The following is an 8,333-nucleotide window of genomic DNA, read 5'->3' as shown; positions in this document are numbered from 1 at the left end:
GTGTACCAGAGTGCCCACAGTGTACCACAGTGCCCACAGTGTACCACAGTGCCCACAGTGTACCAGAGTACACCCAGTGTACCAGAGTGCCCACAGTGTACCACAGTGCCCACAGTGTACCACAGTGCCCACAGTGTACCACAGTGCCCACAGTGTACCACAGTGCCCACAGTGTACCACAGTGCCCACAGTGTACCACAGTGCCCACAGTGTACCAGAGTGCCCACAGTGTACCAGAGTGCCCACAGTGTACCACAGTGCCCACAGTGTACCACAGTGCCAGAGTGTACCAGAGTACACCCAGTGTACCAGAGTGCCCACAGTGTACCACAGTGTACCACAGTGCCCACAGTGTACCACAGTGCCCACAGTGTACCAGAGTACACCCAGTGTACCAGAGTGCCCACAGTGTACCACAGTGCCCACAGTGTACCACAGTGCCCACAGTGTACCAGAGTACACCCAGTGTACCAGAGTGCCCACAGTGTACCACAGTGCCCACAGTGTACCACAGTGCCCACAGTGTACCACAGTGCCCACAGTGTACCACAGTGCCCACAGTGTACCACAGTGCCCACAGTGTACCACAGTGCCCACAGTGTACCAGAGTGCCCACAGTGTACCAGAGTGCCCACAGTGTACCACAGTGCCCACAGTGTACCACAGTGCCCACAGTGTACCACAGTGCCCACAGTGTACCACAGTGCCCACAGTGTACCACAGTGCCCACAGTGTACCACAGTGCCCACAGTGTACCACAGTGCCCACAGTGTACCACAGTGCCCACAGTGTACCACAGTGCCCACAGTGTACCACAGTGCCCACAGTGTACCACAGTGCCCACAGTGTACCACAGTGCCCACAGTGTACCACAGTGCCCACAGTGTACCACAGTGCCCACAGTGTACCACAGTGCCCACAGTGTACCACAGTGCCCACAGTGTACCACAGTGCCCACAGTGTACCACAGTGCCCACAGTGTACCACAGTGCTCACAGTGTACCACAGTGCCCACAGTGTACCACAGTGCCCACAGTGTACCACAGTGCCCACAGTGTACCACAGTGCCCACAGTGTACCACAGTGCCCACAGTGTACCACAGTGCCCACAGTGTACCACAGTGCCCACAGTGTACCACAGTGCCCACAGTGTACCACAGTGCCCACAGTGTACCACAGTGCCCACAGTGTACCACAGTGCCCACAGTGTACCACAGTGCCCACAGTGTACCACAGTGCCCACAGTGTACCACAGTGCCCACAGTGTACCACAGTGCCCACAGTGTACCACAGTGTAGCACAGTGTACCACAGTGCCCACAGTGTACCACAGTGCCCACAGTGTACCACAGTGCCCACAGTGTACCACAGTGTACCACAGTGTACCACAGTGCCCACAGTGTACCAGAGTGCCCACAGTGTACCACAGTGCCCACAGTGTACCAGAGTGCCCACAGTGTACCACAGTGCCCACAGTGTACCACAGTGCCCACAGTGTACCACAGTGCCCACAGTGTACCACAGTGTACCACAGTGCCCACAGTGTACCACAGTGCCCACAGTGTACCACAGTGCCCACAGTGTACCACAGTGTACCACAGTGTACCACAGTGCCCACAGTGTACCAGAGTGCCCACAGTGTACCACAGTGCCCACAGTGTACCAGAGTGCCCACAGTGTACCACAGTGCCCACAGTGTACCACAGTGCCCACCGTGTACCACAGTGCCCACAGTGTACCACAGTGCCCACAGTGTACCACAGTGCCCACAGTGTACCACAGTGCCCACAGTGTACCACAGTGCCCACAGTGTACCACAGTGCCCACAGTGTACCACAGTGCCCACAGTGTACCACAGTACCCACAGTGTACCACAGTGCCCACAGTGTACCACAGTACCCACAGTGTACCACAGTGCCCACAGTGTACCACAGTGCCCACAGTGTACCACAGTGCCCACAGTGTACCACAGTGCCCACAGTGTACCACAGTGCCCACAGTGTACCACAGTGCCCACAGTGTACCACAGTGCCCACAGTGTACCACAGTGCCCACAGTGTACCACAGTGCCCACAGTGTACCACAGTGCCCACAGTGTACCACAGTGCCCACAGTGTACCACAGTGCCCACAGTGTACCACAGTGCCCCCAGTGTACCAGAGTGCCCACAGTGTACCAGAGTGCCCACAGTGTACCACAGTGCCCACAGTGTACCACAGTGCCCACAGTGTACCACAGTGCCCACAGTGTACCACAGTGCCCACAGTGTACCACAGTGTACCACAGTGTACCACAGTGCCCACAGTGTACCACAGTGCCCACAGTGTACCACAGTGCCCACAGTGTACCAGAGTGCCCACAGTGTACCAGAGTGCCCACAGTGTACCACAGTGCCCACAGTGTACCACAGTGCCCACAGTGTACCACAGTGCCCACAGCGATAAATAACCGGAATCAGAGCGGGTATAAATGCACAAAGTTGCCAGCCGGGAGATCAACCAGCCTCCAGTACACCGTACAAGGACTTTCTTATAAAGTCTCAAGGCTGCATGACCTCCCACCCTGCCAGTGTTTACTTCCTCACGTGTCTCCTCATGGAGGCCCTTGAAGGTGTCTGGGGTTTACACCTGTAAAAATCTTCCGCACACATTATCAGGCCAATATCTGCACCGTAGCGACAGCACACACACCTGATTCTGTAGGCGTGGCTGCAGGGAGAAGGGAGGGAAGCCCTGCTGGCCTCCAGGTGGTGAGAGAGTGCGTAGATGCGTATCTGGATGGTAAACAGTACAGTGAGGTGATGAGGCTCTCTGTTACCCCTGGCGCCAGCCCTTGTGTACCTAGCCCTCTCTCTCTCTCTCTCTCTCTATCTCTCTGATGCATCTGTTCACCTAGCAGTAAATAGGTACCTGGGAGTTAGACAACTGTTACGGGCTGCTTCCTGGTGTGTGTGTGAAAAAAATTAGTAGTTAGTAGCAGTTGATTGATTGACAGTTGAGAGGCGGGCCGACAGAGCAGAGCTCAACCCCCGCAAGCACAACTTGGTGAATACGTGTATATGACTCTTCAGTTATTGCAGATATTGTGCTGTGTGAAACAGTGAGGCAGTGACTGTGCTACAGTGAACACCATGACAGTGAGGCAGGGACTGTGCTACAGTGAACACCATGACAGTGAGGCAGGGACTGTGCTACAGTGAACACCATGACAGTGAGGCAGGGACTGTGCTACAGTGAACACCGTGACAGTGAGGCAGGGACTGTGCTACAGTGAACACCGTGAGAGTGAGGCAGGGACTGTGCTACAGTGAACACCGTGACAGTGAGGCAGGGACTGTGCTACAGTGAACACCGTGACAGTGAGGCAGGGACTGTGCTACAGTGAACACCGTGACAGTGAGGCAGGGACTGTGCTACAGTGAACACCGTGACAGTGAGGCAGGGACTGTGCTACAGTGAACACCGTGACAGTGAGGCAAGGACTGTGCTACAGTGAACACCGTGACAGTGAGGCAGGTGTTGAACACCCGTCCCCTGCTCCCGGCAGAGCTCCTCCACCCACCTACCATCCCCCAGCATTAAGAGAAGGGGCCAGATTCACGAAAGCACTTACGTAAACACTTACGAACGTGTACATCTTTTCTCAATCTTTGGCGGCTTTGTTTCCAATTATTAAACAGTTAATGAGCTCCGAAGCACCAGGAGGCTGTTAATAACAATAACAACAGTTGAATGGGAAGTTTTCATGCTTGTAAAACTGTTTAATAAATGTAACCAAAGCCGTCAAAGATTGAGGAAAGATGTACACGTTCGTAAGTGCTTGCGTAAGTGCTTTCGTGAATCTGGCCCCTGTACCTTGCAGCAGCCAGGGGTACCATCTCTCAAGGCGCTCCAAACACAACCACACACACACACACACAGCTTCGCATACCTTTACCGCACAGGTTCGAATCCTCCCCACAGCTCCTCTGGAGTTTCTCACAACACAACCAGGCCATCTTGACGGCACCAGCAGACGATCACCAAGACTCCTTTACACACAGAAATCACAATAGCGTGATGCATTAAATGAACAAATCGTTCGTAGGTTCGAACCCTCGCCACGGCCCTTGTGGATTTGTTCACCAAGACTCCTCTTACAAGAGCCGCCATCAGCAAGGTTTATGGGGGTCCGTGATGACAAGGAGCCTAAACCTAACCATCACCGCCTCTCATCTATAATTGACCTGTATCATTAAATGGTAAACCCTCATTACCTCCCCCCCCCAGCTGTTAATTACTGATACAAGGGGGGGGGGGAGGGAGGGGGGGAGGGGGGGTCACTGTATATTGTGCTACGCTCAGCAGTTATCGACTGAGCGCAAGTTTAGTCCGTTACCTACCTTGTGTAGCTTCCGGGGATCAATAGCCTCGCGACCCGGTCTCCGACCAGGCCTCCCGGTTGGTGAGGCCGTTGTCTCCAGCTGCCATTAAGGTTTTTTTACTAACCTGGATCGTACGAACCCTAGCAACCTACTTAACCCATAGAGACTGATGGATAGACAACGTCACTATTACATTGCTTGATTTTTGTATAGTAATACATCGTATTTGTAACGAATTAGTGGCGTTCGTAACAAGTGTGGGGGGGGGTAGTAAGTGGTTGTGTGAGTAATGACTGGGAGCCTCTCTCTTGACCCCTCAGCCTTAACACCTCTTTTGAGGTGATTTCATATGACTTAACATGACTTTTTTTAACATTATTTTTTCCAAGAAACTGACGGAGGGAACTGTGCTGCCATCGTGATCCGGGAATTGCATAATAAGATGAAGTATTCAATCCAAGCAAGAGACATCAAATCAACATTTAGAGTGCGTACCAAATCATCTGGTGCAAATAACAGAAAAATTCGTGTGAAATTAGATAGCTGCTCTGGCAAGTCAGACCTTATCAGAGCTGCAGTCTCTAGTCAAACCTCTGTTCATGTGAATGAATGTCTGCTCAGGATCAGACAAAGACTCTTCTTTAAACTGCGAGGAATCCGTAAAAAAATTCCATTGGGTTAATCAAACATTGTTTTATGAGAGATGGTAAAGTTCTAGCCACGAAGACTGGCACTAGGAAGACTGGCACTGGGAAGACTGGCACTGGGAAGACTGGCACTGGGAAGACTGGCACTGGGAAGACTGGCACTGGGAAAACCTATGAAATAACCACTGAGGCGCACCTCAGGTCTTTCCTAGATGACTGTGGGATAACAACTGAATAACCAGGATATAAATTATAGTTTCTTCTAACAACCAAAGTTTACTTTTGCTCTGCCTTTCCTTACAAAAAGGTTTTTAAATTCGACATTTTTGTTCTTGTCTTTTTTGTTTGTTGTTTTATCTTGTTTAACCCACCATTTTATATTGTTCATTTCCTCATTTGTCACTTACTGTATTGTTATTAGGTATTACTGTCTCAATACAGTGATCTTTATTTTACTTTACTTGTTTCTATTATATGCATTATATGTATTCTACATGTTTTATTTTTTATTCTCTTTTTTTACAATAATTATTTTATATATTTAGCAGATTTAGTATTCTACTACTTTGTAACTGCTTACCTAATTGTATCTTGTATTTGCCTGTGTCTCCTAGTGCAAATTATTACTTTCAGTGTACCTGAGAGAACCTTAAAGCAATCTACCTCATTTTTTGTATAGTTTTGTATATTTTTTTATATCTAGATCTTTTTTATAACTGCCTTTTTTTACCGTCAAACAGCCCTCTTGTGCAAACTAGTATAGAACCAGAACTAAACATCTTTTCTAGTATCTATGTCAATCATCACGTTAATGATCAAAATTTCAGGTATTATACAGCACATGATGTAAACAATGTATTATCACATAATCATAATGTTTCTGTAATTAACATGAATGTAAGATCTTTAAGCAAACTCTTTGATGATGTTAGTGTCCTAATTCAAACAGTTGACAACAAATTCTACGTTGTTATACTTACTGAAACGTGGTTAAAGGAGGATACTACACAACTCTTTAACATACCAAACTACTCACCAATTCACAACTATCGACAAATTCAGAGAGGTGGTGGTACTGCTCTTTACTACCACCAAGAACTGACATGCTTAAAAATAATTAGAACTAGAGACTACTGTGGAGAGTATATCTTCGCCAGTTTCAGAGTCAAGGGTGGCGAGTCTGTCCTGACTGTGGGAGCAGTCTACAGAATTCCTAACACTGATGTGTCTGAATTCAACTCTAACCTTAGATATCTCATACTAGCTAACAGGCTGAACAAAAACCAACTAATAATTTCGGGGGACTTTAATATTGGCCTCTGCTAGTCTGATAACCCTCAAGCTGCTAGTTTCCTCAACTGTATGTATTCCTGCTTCCTCATACCCTTAATCACTAGACCTACTATTATCACTGATAGTACTGCCTCTCCTCTTGACCACATCTGGACTAACATAACCTCTCTGCTTACTTCAGGGCTAATCATTGATAGGACCACAGACCATTACCCCACATTTCTCCTAGCCAACATTAATAAACCACCTCTAGAGACAATGAAGATAAGCTTTAGGCTGCACAATGAAACTTCTATAAGCAATTTTATTGTTGCTGCTGCTAATATCAACTGGGAGACTGAATTAGGTAACATAGTGAACATGAACCTAGCAGTGCAAACATGTCTTCAGAAAACTCTGAGCCTCTATAACACCCATTGTCCAATGCTAATAAAACAAGTCACAACTATAAGGCTAAACAATCCATGGCTTACAATGGGTATACTTAAATCTATTAATAAAAAACATGACTATGAGAAGAAGTATAGGTTAGGAATCGTCTCCAAAGAATTTTCAAAGATTTACTCATTAATATAATGTTGTCTAAAATAATTAAGAGCCAAAATAAAATACTACGAAAATAAATTTACCCAAATTAAGAGCAGCAAACATTAAGAAAACATGGAGCACTATTTCCCAAATATTGGGATCAAAGAAGATTTTGAATAAAAAACCAATACACCTATCCAATGACAATGGTGGGCTTTCAGCCTCTGACACTTAACACTGAATTCAGACCAAATGAATTTACACAACACTGAATTCAACAGGTTCTTCTCCTCTATTGCGTCATCCCTTGCTAATGATATTTCATCCTTCCTATCTATTGTTAAGGACTACCTTACAGGTAACTATCCAGAGTCTCTGTACCTAATTCCCGCTAATTCCACTGATGTTAATGAGGTAATTCTTTTTCTTAAAACAAAGTCAAGTGACCTTACTGAGATACCAACTCTAATTTACAAAAAAGCCTCCAGATTTTAAGCTCCTGCCATTGTATTGCTCTACAACAAATCACTTGAACTCCAAATTTTCCAGATACTCTAAAAAAAAGTGAGAGTAACCCCAGTTCATGAATGTGGTGATCTCACTGATGTAAAAAATTTCAGACCTATATCAATTCTGCCAACCTTGTCAAAAATATTTGAAAAGCTACTCTACTAGCAGCTTTACTCTTATCTAGCCAAACTCAATATACTTAGCTCTTGCCAATATGGCTTCAGACCCGAAAAATCAGTTCATTAACGATAAACTGATTAATATGATTAACCCGATCTTAATAAAAATGCAGCTCTTGATAAAAATGAGTTTTCTGTTGGGTTATTTGTTGATTTGTGTAAGGTTTTTGGCACTGTTAACAACAAAAACCTTCTTCTTAAATTACATCATTACAGAGTCAGAGGTCACTCCCTCAAATACCTTCAGTCTTACCTTACTGACAGGCTCCAGTATGTTTCTGTGAATAATTCAGTTTCTCCCACCCTACCCATCAACATTGGTGTTCCTCAGGGCAGCATACTTGGCCCTCTCCTCTTTCTCATCTACATTAATGACCTTCCAAATGCCTCTCAAGAACTCAAACCAATTTTATTTGCGGATGACATAACTTACATTTTCTCCAGTCCTGACCCCCTTGCTCTAAATGACACAGTGAACACTGAACTAAATAAAGTCCATCTTTGGGTAACTGTTAACAAACTCACCCTTAACATTGACAAAACTTTCTATATTTTGTTTGGTAATAAATTCTCAGATCAAGTTAATCTAAGAGTAAACAATATAAAAATTAATAACAAAGTTGATGTTAAATTCCTTGGTGTCCTCATCGATAACAAGATGAATCTCCAGGAACACTTTCTCAATATAGCAAAAAAAAAAAAATTCTAAAACTATTGGCATTCTTTCTAAGATCAGATATTATGTTCCCCGCCCTGCCCTGGTGACGCTCTATTACTCTCTCATCTATCCTTATCTCAACTATGGTATTTGTGC

Source organism: Procambarus clarkii, chromosome 18 (assembly GCF_040958095.1).
Source record: "Procambarus clarkii isolate CNS0578487 chromosome 18, FALCON_Pclarkii_2.0, whole genome shotgun sequence".
In the NCBI taxonomy this organism is placed as follows: domain Eukaryota; kingdom Metazoa; phylum Arthropoda; class Malacostraca; order Decapoda; family Cambaridae; genus Procambarus; species Procambarus clarkii.
The sequence above is the reverse complement of the archived record's forward strand: the minus strand, read 5'-3'. Positions refer to the sequence as shown.